General features: G+C 42.0%; 1 long non-coding RNA gene across 1 annotated transcript in view; it reads right to left on the bottom strand.

The window, feature by feature from the left end:
* The window catches only part of LOC111094616, a 34,325-nt gene extending 24,608 nt beyond the window's left edge, over positions 1–9,717 (bottom strand). Inside the window, exon 1 of the long non-coding RNA XR_005385539.1 lies at positions 9,620–9,717. This is a non-coding gene — a long non-coding RNA (uncharacterized LOC111094616). The remainder of the gene's footprint in view (positions 1–9,619) is intronic.
* Positions 9,718–12,636: the final 2,919 nt, after the last annotated feature.

Below are 12,636 nucleotides of genomic sequence, written 5' to 3' on the forward strand. Positions count from 1 at the left end.
AAAGGGATGATGAAGGGGGCTTATAAGTATGAAGATCTTTTCACCTTTAAGATTTTTGTTAAATTCTGTGTGGTCTTCACAAGTGTGGTTTGCCATTGTCCCCACCCTGATCCCCCAAGGAGAGTCCTATGGACAGATAAGTAATCTGAAACCCTGTACCTCTGTGGCTTGGAAGTGTTTGTGTATTATGTATATTTGCTAATGTGTTTGCATTTCTGGGGCACCTGGCTGGCTCAGTCAGTAGGGCGACTGACTCTTGATTTAGGCTCAGGTCATGATCTCAGGGTCGTGGAATCAAGCCCTGAGTCAGGCTTTATGCTCAGCAGGGAGTCTGCTTGAGATTCTCTCCCTCCCCTCCCCTTCTACTCCTCCCACTCTTGTTCTCTTTCAGCCTCTCTCTCTCTCTCTCTCTCTCTCTCTCTCTGAAATAAATAAATAAATCTTTAAAAAAAACACACTTGCATTTCTTATTTCATTCCACTATGCTGGTAGAAGAATGGCTTTGCATTTCCTAAGGATACACACATTTATTTTGACAAGAAATGCTGGAATTTGCTGCTATTGATGGGAAATGGTAGCTGGCTTGCAGATAGATATTCAAGTTTTAGAAATAAAAAGAAATCAAATCTCTGCATCAGGACACAGGAGAGCAAGAGCTCCAATTCCCACAGGACACTGGTTAGTCTGAGGTTAGAGCACTCGTTATATCTTCCTCTAACAAGTACCTCAAACCAGTCAGGACAATTCTTGGCACTTTTTTGGTTGCTTTACCCAGCTTTGAAACAAAATGTCATTTGCATTCCTTAAAAATCTAAGCAGCAAGGAAGAGTAATGTGTCTTACAATTAATGAGTTACATTTAAGCGCTGAGAAGCAAGTCTTGTGTGAGCTCCAAGTCTAATAGATTGGGAAGGTCTTGTAAATGAAATTGTTATTCAGCAAACATATGCCCTTCGCAGTCCCTACTTGAGGAAAGTCAGTGGGAAAAAAGAAAACAAGGAAAACCAATTACTGCAATTTGTATACGAAGAGGGGCTGCATTGAGGATAAAGATTAAGTGGTTTCACCATTTTTATTGATGACTTTTCACAAGAATCAAAGACCAGAGGATGAGAACAAGTGAGGGGGAAATGGAATATGGTGACAGCCAGATAATTCCAGATAATTCTCTGGTTTGGGTTACTCTGCCTCATAACAGCTGTAGTGACATGGGCTGCCTAGTCGATGGGAAAGACATCTTGCTTATGATCAGTTAAACCAGGTGACTGTACTGTTTCCACCCCACCTGGGTAGACCACAACACTTCTGTTCTGACACTAGTCACCTAGAGTTATCACCAGACTCCACAGGTTTCCAGCCTGTTTCCAGCCTCACATTCCAGGGGTGCTGAGGCAGCCCACATTTCTGACAAACCTCCTAATCCCATGTTTGGTCTTTCTGAGGACCCCATTTGAAGCTACGTAGGGGCCCGCCATGATTCCATTCACCTTGTTGGCCTTACAAAGACCCTTCTGTCACTCAGGAAACTCACTAAGGGTTTTTCAAGTTTCATGCCAGAAACGAGGGGCAGATACCAGATATATTCTTTATTATACCACACTCAGTTATTTCTCTATCTGATGTAAAAGTTTGAAAATGTAGTCTACTTGACCTTCACAACATCTTCTCCCTTTCTGAGATACAAAGTGGCTGCCATCTGTAGTAGCAAAGAGGAACGAGGCAGACAGAACCATTGAGCTTGGCCTCCCGATCCCGTCTCACACAGGCTCCATTGAGAACAGACCTAGAAGTGAATCCCTGAGGCTTTTCAATTCATAGACATATGATTCCAGCAGAACCCAAAGGGAATCAGTTATTCCTCTTCACTAATAACTACAAAACTAATAACAGTGAACACTTATTAAACATTTACTATGTGCTGGGCATCATCCTTGTCACATTATATGTATTTAATTATTTAAGCCTCTCAACAATCTTATGAGATGTTAACCCATCCCCTCTTAATGGACATTTAGATTGCACCCAATGATTTCTTAACAAAAACATTACAGTGGAAAAACCAAGGTTTAGGTAAACCTCAAGATTTGGGTGTCATATGATGTTTATAGCATCAATGTCCACAATAGCCAAACTGTGGAAGGAGCCTAAGTGTCCATCAAAAGATGAATGGATAAAGAAGCTGTGGTCTATGTATACAATGGAATATTCCTCAGCCATTAGAAACGACAAATACCCACCATTTGCTTCAACGTGGATGGAACTGGAGGGCATTATGCTGAGTGAAATAAGTCATTTGGAGAAGGACAAACATTATATGCTCTCATTCATTTGGAGAATAAAAATAGTGAAAGGGAATAAAGGATAAAGGTGAAAAAATGAGTGGGAAATATCAGAGAGACAGACAGAACATGACAGACTAACTCTGGGAAATGAACAAGGGGTGGTGGAAAGGGAGGTGGGAGTGACTGGGTGATGGGCACTGAGGGGGGCACTTGATGGGATGAGCACTGGGTGATATGCTATATGTTGGCAAATTGAACTCCAATAAAAAAATAATAAATAAATAAATAAATAAATAAATAAATAAATAAATAATATAAATAAATAAATAAATAAATAAATAAATAAATAAATAAATAAATAAATATAAAAAGATTTGGGTGTCATAAACCAAAACTCCACTCATGTATTATTACCTCATTTTGTAAATGAAGAAACCAAGGCATGGAGAAAATAAGGATTATGATTAAAATTTCAGAAAATATGGAAAGACATAAAATAAGAAATTAAAACTCCCTCCCAGGGCTCTGGGTGGCTCAGTCAGTTAAAAGTCCACCTTTGGCTCCAGTCATGATCCCAGGGTCCTGGGATCTGGCCCCACATCAGGCTCCCTGCAGAGAGCCTCCCTCCCTACGTCTTCCTCTCCTTCTGCCCCCTCCCTCCCTACCCATTGCACCTCCCTCCCTACTCATGCTTCTCTCTCTCTTTTTAAAGATTTTATTTATTCATTCATGATGGAGAGAGAGAGGCAGAGACACAGGCAGAGGGAGAAGCAGGCTCCATGCAGGGAGCCTGACATGGGACTTGATCCCGGGACTCCAAGAGCTGAAGGCAGCGCTAAACGGCTGAGCCATCAAAGGATCCCTGCTCTCTCTCTCTCTTTTAAATAAATAAACATAATCTTTAAAAATAAATAATTAAGTCCCAGTTGGGCAGCCCGGGTGGCTCAGCGGTTTAGCACTGACTTCAGCCTAGGGTGTGATTCTGGGGACCCGGGATCGAGTCCCACATCAGGCTCCCTGCATAGAGCCTGCTTCTCCCTCTGCCTGTCTTTGCCTCTGTGTGTGTGTGTGTGTGTGTGTGTGTGTGTGTGTGTGTGTGTGTCTCGTGTATAAATAATTAAAATATTTTTTTAAAAAATTAAGTCCCAGTAAAATCTCCCTCCCAACCCTCAGGCTATCTGTTAAAATTAATAACTGTTAAAATTCTCTTGTGAATCCTTCCTTACTTTAAGAATATCATTCCAGAGTGTTTTATTCATCAGTAAGGATATTAAGATAGATGATGATGATGATAGATAGATAGACCCTTTCTTATAAAAATGGAATCATAGTAATATATATCACTAATTATTACTAATATATATTATATAATTATTACTAATATATATTAATATATATCCCTTTTTCACTTAATTCTATTAATTGGAAATTTCTCCACATCAGCTATACAAATTTACTTCTTTCTCTGTAATGACATATAATAATGCATTTAATCCATCCTCTCTTGATGGGTATTGGGAATGCTTCCAATTTTGTCTTAATAAAATGACATTAGAGTGAAAGACGAGAATAGACTCCAAGGCTTGGGTCTCAAAACCAGCATCCTGCTTACTCCTCATGCCTCACCCAAGAGTGTAGTAGAATCACAGATGCCATCACAATATTAGCCACGGGACAGCATCGGAGGATGTGCTCTAGCAGTGTGTTAGGGATGCTACGCAAGAAACATGTGCATCCCCCAAAGATACAAATGCAATGAAACGCCGGGATACCTGCACCCCGATGTTTCTAGCAGCAATGGCCACGATAGCCAAACTGTGGAAGGAGCCTCGGTGTCCAACGAAAGATGAATGGATAAAGAAGATGTGGTTTATGTATACAATGGAATATTACTCAGCTATTAGAAATGACAAATACCCACCATTTGCTTCAACGTGGATGGAACTGGAGGGTATTATGCTGAGTGAAGTAAGTCAGTCAGAGAAGGACAAACATTATATGTTCTCATTCATTTGGGGAATATAAATAATAGTGAAAGGGAAAATAAGGGAAGGGAGAAGAAATGTGTGGGAAATATCAGAAAGGGAGACAGAACATAAAGACTGCTAACTCTGGGAAACGAACTAGGGGTGGTAGAAGGGGAGGAGGGCGGGGGGTGGGAGTGAATGGGTGACGGGCACTGGGTGTTATTCTGTATGTTAGTAAATTGAACACCAATAAAAAAAAAAAAAAAAGTGAAAAAAAAAAAAAAAAAAAAAAAAGAAACATGTGCATCTGTGTTTCCGCCCAATGCAGGGATGCCGGCTCCAATCAGAGAGCTGTCCCTACCACCAAAAGAAAAGTAGAAAATAAACCTTCCCAATGCTGCAGGACAACAGAGAACACAGAAATAAAACACCCAAGCTGTTGGCCAAAACACAGAATACTTAATCTGGAGGAAAGCCCAAAACCTAACCTGGACTTCATACGAGTGGAGGAGCATCCTGCAGAGAAAAAGGTAAGTGTTCCAGTGTCAAAAACCATTGCAACTCTCTGCTTTTTAGCAATGATCTGATCTGAACATTAGCTTCATTATCTGATGTCTGGAAGGCAGGAAGGAATAATAATTTGCAGCATACGCAGAAGAAATGTGTGGGAAATATCAGAAAGGGAGACATAACGTAAAGACTGCTAACTCTGGGAAACGAACTAGGGGTGGTAGAAGGGGAGGAGGGTGGGAGTGATTGGGTGACGGGCACTGGGGGTTATTCTGTATCTTGGTAAATTGAACACCAATAAAAAAAAATATTGCATAGGGATCCCTGGGTGGCGCAGCGGTTTGGCGCCTGCCTTTGGCCCAGGGCGCAATCCTGGAGACCCGGGATCGAATCCCACGTCGGGCTCCCGGTGCATGGAGCCTGCTTCTCCCTCTGCCTGTGTCTCTGCCTCTCTCTCTCTCTGTGACTATCATAAATAAATAAAAATTTAAAAAAAAAATATTGCATAAAATACGAAGTAATACAAGCTAGTGATATCTTCCAAATATTCCCTCAATGTGCCCAAGTAGCCAGACGTACTTATCATGTTGTCTATGCGACACTTCCTTCAGACACGTCACACCGGCAACCTGGTTCATCCCATAATGGAGGATGAAGCTAGGCAAAATTATCCCCACTTTACAGATGAGGAAAGGGGCAAAACATGTGAGGCCCACATGGATAGAATTATAGTTGAAGACACTTGACAAAGAAAACCAGAATGCTCCTGGCTGCCAGCTCAGGGCTCCTCCTAGCTACTTACAAACTTGTTTTTAAGCTGCGGTGGGCATCAGCACATAATGCCATGTTCTATCATCTCTGGTCTGAACTAAAAAGTGCAGCAAAATGTACCATCATTATCAGTATCATGCATCCATTATTTGTGAATCTGTTTTTCCTTTTTCCTGTAGTGGCTTCATTCCCCTGGAAGCACCGTCTTCATGCCACTGTCATTCACTGCAGACACAAGGTCCATGGATGGTGAAGCCAGGGCAGAGCAGCCTGATAGATCGTGGTCCTATGTTCTCGCCTCTCCTGGCCAGGGTAGCTCACGGCTCGCCGGGAACCACACCCTGAAGCAGCAGCCTCCACATCAGAAGAAATGAAGCCCCATCTCCATAACGCAGGGCATGACCAAAGGATGCTGATGCTAATAGGCTGGATCCCTCTCTGAAGAGGCTGATGACCAGGGTCAGGAGGTGAAAGAATTAATAATGCTGGATGATTCCCAGGCACTTAGGATGGTGATTAATCAGCCTTATAAAGCACTTAGCGGGACTCTTGCAGTGTCTCTATACACACTTTCAGTGCAGAGTGGCACAGCAGCAAAAGCACAGACTCAGATTTCCAAGAGCGGCTTTCTAGTCCAAGTCCTGCAACCTTATAGCTGTGAGACCTCAGGCAACCCTCTTCCCCTCTCTGGGCCACAGTTTACTTATCTGCAAAATGGAGAAAATGTTGTCTGACTTGCCTCTAAGGCTGCTGAGAGAATGAAACAAGATCGCTCACGTGACAGTGTTTGGTGGACTCTGAGATGAGGCATCAAGGTGGTTTCGGTGACACGAAGATAGTGACGATGGGTTGATTGATCCTTCCCAGACGGAGCACAATTCTCATGACCATATTCACTTCCAGTGAACAGGTTAACCATGATGAGAACTTTGTGAAACGGATCTACTCTTCACAGGACTTTCTTTTCTGAAGATGAGACTGTGGTCATAAGCCCACAGTACACTTTCATACTGGGAAGAGACTGGAGGTCCAGAGGGGCCCATGTTTTTTCAAGGCCCCATCAAGAAGTAATGAGGAGTCTGATGCCACATTCACTTGGCTAAACATTAATGGCTGTGAACGGCTAGTAAGTTTAGACACATGTTTGCCTACCTCTTTCCCAAGCTAAATTTTCAACTAAAAAGACTCGTCATTAGGACTGTTAGCTTTGAGGGGCACCTGGGTGGCTGTCAGTTACATCTGCCTTCAGCTCAGGTCATGATCCCATGGTCCTGGGATCGAACCCCATGTCGGGCTCCCTGCTCAGTGGGGCGTCTGCTGCTTCTCCCTCTCCCTCTGCCGCTCTCTCTCTCTCTCTCTCTCTCTGTCAAAAAAAAAAAAAAAAAAAGAAAGAAAAGAAATAAAATAAAATATTGGGGAAAAAAAACTGTTAGCTTTGAAAGGAGGTTTGTAGAGCCTGACTCCCTGGCTTGATATGCAATATTTTGCAAATTTTAGTGCAACTTGTAGAATTGCAAGTACACTTTTATTTTCTGAAAACTGTAAAGAAGATGAATACCCTTGTTTTAGGAAACAGCTATAGACACTATGAATTTTCTGACTGTTCTTCCCTTAACAGATAGTAACCACAAGGCAATAATGCAACTTTCTCTCCTCTGTCACGGTAGAGCTTTGGGGGACAAGGCACCAGCTGGTCCCAGTTGTTCAGTTCCTTGGGCCCAGGGTTGAGCCCACAGAGAGCAGAAGACAGCCACAGAGGTGAGGTGAGTGAATAAATTCATATGATGCTTCCTGCGGGGGAGCCAGAGCCAGGTTGGAAATGGATGTCAAACCAGGATGTCAATCCTGGGGCTTCAGCCAGCAACAGAACAAGGGCACTGGGCCATAAAGAAAGGTCAATCATTGAGGATCAATCCCAGTGTCGATATCTATGGGAGCATCTTGACAATTACCAGCATACATTTGCCAATAAGAGCCAGGTTCACTTAAGTGAATTCAGACAATGTAATACCTTACTAGTTGCATGGTTCCAGAAATATGCTTATCTAAATATTTTTAAATGCTTTATTTTTTCCTTTTTTAATAATAAATTTATTTTTTATTGGTGTTCAATTTGCCAACATACAGAATAGCACCCAGTGCTCATCCCATCAAGTGTTCCCCTCAGTGCCCGTCACCCACTCACCCCCACCCCTTCCACCACCCCTAGTTCGTTTCCCAGAGTTAGGAGTCTTCATGCTCTGTCTCCCTTTCTGATATTTCCTACCCATTTCTTCTCCCTTCCCTTCTATTCCCTTTCCCTATTATTTATATTCCCCAAATGAATGAGAACATATAATGTTTGTCCTTCTCCGACTGACTTACTTCACTCAGCATAATACCCTCCAGTTCCATCCACGTTGAAGCAAATGGTGGGTATTTGTCGTTTCTAATGGCTGAGGAATATTCCATTGTATACATAGACCACATCTTCTTTATCCATTCATCTTTCGATGGACACCGAGGCTCCTTCCACAGTTTGGCTATTGTGAACATTGCTGCTAGAAACATCGGGGTGCAGGTGTCCCGGCATTTCATTGCATATAAATGCTTTGTTTAAAATGTGCAGCTCTACTTTTAAATATGGAATCAAAATGTATGATGTGGGTGTAGCAATTATCTAATCAATCTTTCTGCCTATAGCCCAACTTCCTTCACTCATTCCGAGCAGATGAAGGTCCATCCCCAGGTATTCCGAAGAAGGCAACCCCATAACTTTCCCAGGTAACTTTCCTAGAAATTTAACTATGTTTACTGAAAGAAACCCCACCCCTCGGCGTTGTGCTTCTCTATTCTAAAATCACCACACCAGTGTTCATTCACTTTAGCTCCTACATTTGACCTTGATCCCTTGCTGTATTTTCCTAATGACCCTTTTTTGTGTAGCTTTTCTAATACACCAAATTTGCTTTCTTATCCCCAGGGACATCAGATAGGAGATTATACACTTAGAAAATGTGTTTGCCAGGAACTATGTAAATGGTCAAGTCTAAAGTTTACTTAATTTATTTGACAGCAGCTCCCTGGCATCTTGCTCAGGATAGGTACACTGTCCTTGGTCCGCTGGACACGAGCCTTGGCATAAGCCAGGAAGGTGAACAATGGAGCCCTTCAAGACCTGTAACACATGGATCTTACAAAGAGGCTCAGCACTGAATCACCCCTCTCACCAGGTCATACTTCTTATGCCAACTACTCAAATGATGCTCCTTCTAGGTGTCCTGCTCAAAGAAAGAGCCAGGGATGCTGCCAAGAGAGTTACTATCTTCCCTCTGAAAAATGGATCACAGCAGCATTTGTACACTGCTGCAAGGATTGGGTTATTTCTCTAAGTCAGCTTAAGAAAATTCCTCTGGTGCTGCAATAGTTCTAGATGGTGGATTTAAAGGAAGGAAGCTGTTTCCAGCCTCGCAATTGCTTTCCCATCTTCCTGACATCTCTTCCCCACAAACACACACACAAATAGACGGTCTCTGACAAACATGTATTGGCCTCTGGAGGAAGTATGACCCTGTCTGCGGCACTGCAGAGGTACCATTTGCATTTTGAATTATTTGTTGAGTGTAGCATACACGTATAAAATATCCCTTTTATAAGCAAGCATTCTCTCCATCGTACAGACTCTACTGATTCATTTGTCAAAGAGAGCACTAATAGGAGTAGTCATATTAGTAGTACTTCTAGCTAATAACTACCACTTCCTGGCTACCTCCTACATATTAGATATTGTTCTGAGTACTTCACATACATAATTCCCAATCCTCACATCCACCCTTTGACTTATGTTTTTTGCTTGTTCTTCTTCTTCTTCTGATGCAGAAATGGAAGCTCAGAGAAGCTTGGGCATATGCTCATGGTCGCATTGCTCGCCAGCACTATGACAGAGCCAGGACACAGGCCCAGCTGCACTTTGGTCCAAACCCTGGGTTCTTCCTGTGCCATAACCAACCCTTTCTCATGGTCAGAACAAGGTGGGAAAAGGAACGTGGGTTCCAAGTCCAACGTGTCAGTTAGCTAAATCTCCTTGGATATAATTTATGACCCAACATACTTGGTTGAAATAGAGTTGGCTTCTTTTCTGACTTTCCTTTTTTTTCCTTGCAGACATTTTGGCTCTCTTCTCTGAGTGCTTTCACCTTTTCTTAATCCACATTCAGCATGTGAACATTTGCACAGAGTAATAATGCCCCCTCATTTGCATATTACAAAGGCACAAGTCACAATGCTCTTGGGTATACTATCTGTCTTTCATTGTTTGTTCTCTGCTTTGCTAGCATCATGTCTTTTTTTTCCCTTTTTTTCCCAACCCAATCATGTAGAATAAATCACACACTTGTTCTATAATTGAAAATTAATCTGCAGACAGAGGGTTAAGTCATAGCGAATATCAGGAGGATGGGTCCTCAGGAACTCTTCATCACCTTCCTTTAACATAATAATATGTTATAAATGTGAGGATGTGAAATGTAGCCCCCAGAAGTCTGAGTTAAGAAAAAAATTTAATTAAAAGTAACAAAATAAGGCCTACTGTAAGTGAAGATTACCAAGCTATAGAAAGAAAGAAAGAAACATAGACAACGTTATTTAATAATAAGTTCTGTGTCTCCTGATTATCTTTCATTTTATGAAGCAACACATTTTATAAAATATTGATCTATTTAACATCCTACTTCCCTCTACCTAAAGAATCCTACCCTTTCCCCTGCCTTAATTTTCCCTCCCTTGGCTAACCTTACTCATTTTGGTGGGCTCATGTTAGCTATCACTTCTCCCAGACATCTGTCTGTTCCCTAGGTCAGGGTTAAGAAATCCTCCAATGAGTCCCAAAAGCACTGCATGCTCCTCTCATCATGGCTCTTTGAGTCCTCATTCATGGTCCTTCCTATCTCAACTCCTACCCAAATCCAAGGAGATATGCATGTCTCTGAAGATAAACCACTCATCTGATAACCCCAATAATGTGATCTTGAAACTCATGGATCTCCCTAACTCTACTCAGTTACTGCACTGCATTTGGACCACCTATCCTCACAACACTCTTGGTTTTGTCATCACCCCAAAATCTTAAACTCCAACATTCTACTCTCTGACCATATTCACCTACCCCTTGAGGTTTTCCCACTTCCTAATTCCTCCTATTTCACTTGCTCTCTGGCCTCATAGTGTGTTCCCTTTCTTGGCTTCTCCCTTTTATCACCCAGCAATGCTTTTCCTTCCCTGCCCGTTCTACATCCCCAGATGGGTAATCTGAACTCTCCTCTGCTTGCCAATCTTGATTACCTTGTATCTCCTGGTCTCTACCACACTGTTCAGGAAAATCCCAACCTTGAATTGATGCTCCAATCCCCTTTTTCCATCAAACCTTTGACCTGTTGTTGGTCAGCCCCCTCTTCCATTCCCCAACAACAATTATTCCAAATATTTACCATTCTGTTTGCATCCCTTAATTTTTTTTCTTTTAGTGAAAGATCTTTCCTCATCCTTCATCAGTGGAACTGAGATTATAAAATGGAATCTCCCTCACCATGTTGCATGACTATCTATTAATTTATTTACACCTTTATCAGTTCTGATACCTTTCCTCCAACCTCAGAAGATGTGGTATCAATCCTCTCATTAATGGTCAATCTTCCACCCTGGACTTTGCTCCTGTCTTCCTGGACACTGTCTCTTCCAGAACCCTTCCCCATAAGTTATCCTCATGCTCTCTCTGTTCCATGGGGAAAATGAAAGAAACACAAGGCATCATCCAAGCCTCCAAATAATTTAAAATCTGCTTGGAGAGACAAGATCAAGAGACATTGGGCCAAATAATAAAGCAGATGGGTAAAATCCTGAACCTAATATAGTCTCATGAATCTACCCAATCACAAAAAGCCAATACTGGGAAGGATCACAGGTCATCTGATACACCTGTCCAAGGCAGGCATCCAACTAAATGGACCAAGAAAGATACTTGTCTCACCTCCCATTAAAAACCTCCAGGGACAGAAATTCCAACAAGTTTCCATCCCAAATTGGCAGTTGCAGTGCCCTTAAGAGCATTCAGAAGGCATATATTTTGATGGTGAGCCAACCTTTTCAATTTTCTCCTATTTCATAAAATGCCTCATTCAAAAAGACCACAAGGCAATCAACTAAAATTACTTTCTGGAAATGAATAATGTGAAACTCTGGGAAAGTACAGTCAGCTTCAGAACTATCAGAGTTACAATAGATCAATTTCTTTTTGGAGGATTTAACAGGCTTTGGGAGATAACCTAAAAGAGTGGGGTGACCTTTGCCTGGTAGCTGAGGGTATCCTGGGCATTTCTAGACACACACACACACACACACACACACACACACACACAAGCTTATTGCCCCAACCAGAATCTCTGACGTCCCTCCCCTCTTCTGCTTTTTCATTTCTCCCGAGGAAGCTCAGTCTGAAGCCTTGAAATTTGCCTGGCCTGCTTGGTGGAAGTCATCCAAACCTATACAGTGACTTAAAGAGGCTTTGCATCAAGGTCTTTAACCCTGGACAGTCAGCCAAACCCAATGCAGGAATCACTAGGAGGATGCTTTCCATTGGCTATAGGACAACTCCCTTTTCTTCTAGCCTCCAGCATCACAAATATCCAGAGATATACCCTGGAGCTGCAGAGTGAGGACCACTGCATAGAGTTGGCCAGAATCCCCCAAAGAAGATTCCTTTCAATGAATGTGAGGCCTTCTGTAATAGTCATTAGCAGAGTAGAGCCATGTTCTAGAGTTCCTACTTATAAATATTTTCCTATAACATAGCCAAACTTTATGTCCAAGATATATATCACCCAGATTTTCCACTCCAAGATATACAACCCTCAGATTTTTCTTCTTGGAAGGATTTAGTCACTGAATGTATGAAGAAGGTTTCAAGCTATTGGAAAGCCATGCAGTGGTGTATTTTAAAGAACAGGGAACCAAATTAAAGACAGGACTGAGAATCTAGACTTGTCTCTAAAACTAACAGTATGATGATGAACAAGTCCAAGTCATCTGTAACCATGACCACAAAAGAGAGAAAAATTAAAGAAGAACTAGGGT

This window comes from Canis lupus, chromosome 38 (assembly GCF_011100685.1).
Source record: "Canis lupus familiaris isolate Mischka breed German Shepherd chromosome 38, alternate assembly UU_Cfam_GSD_1.0, whole genome shotgun sequence".
In the NCBI taxonomy this organism is placed as follows: Eukaryota; Metazoa; Chordata; class Mammalia; order Carnivora; family Canidae; genus Canis; species Canis lupus.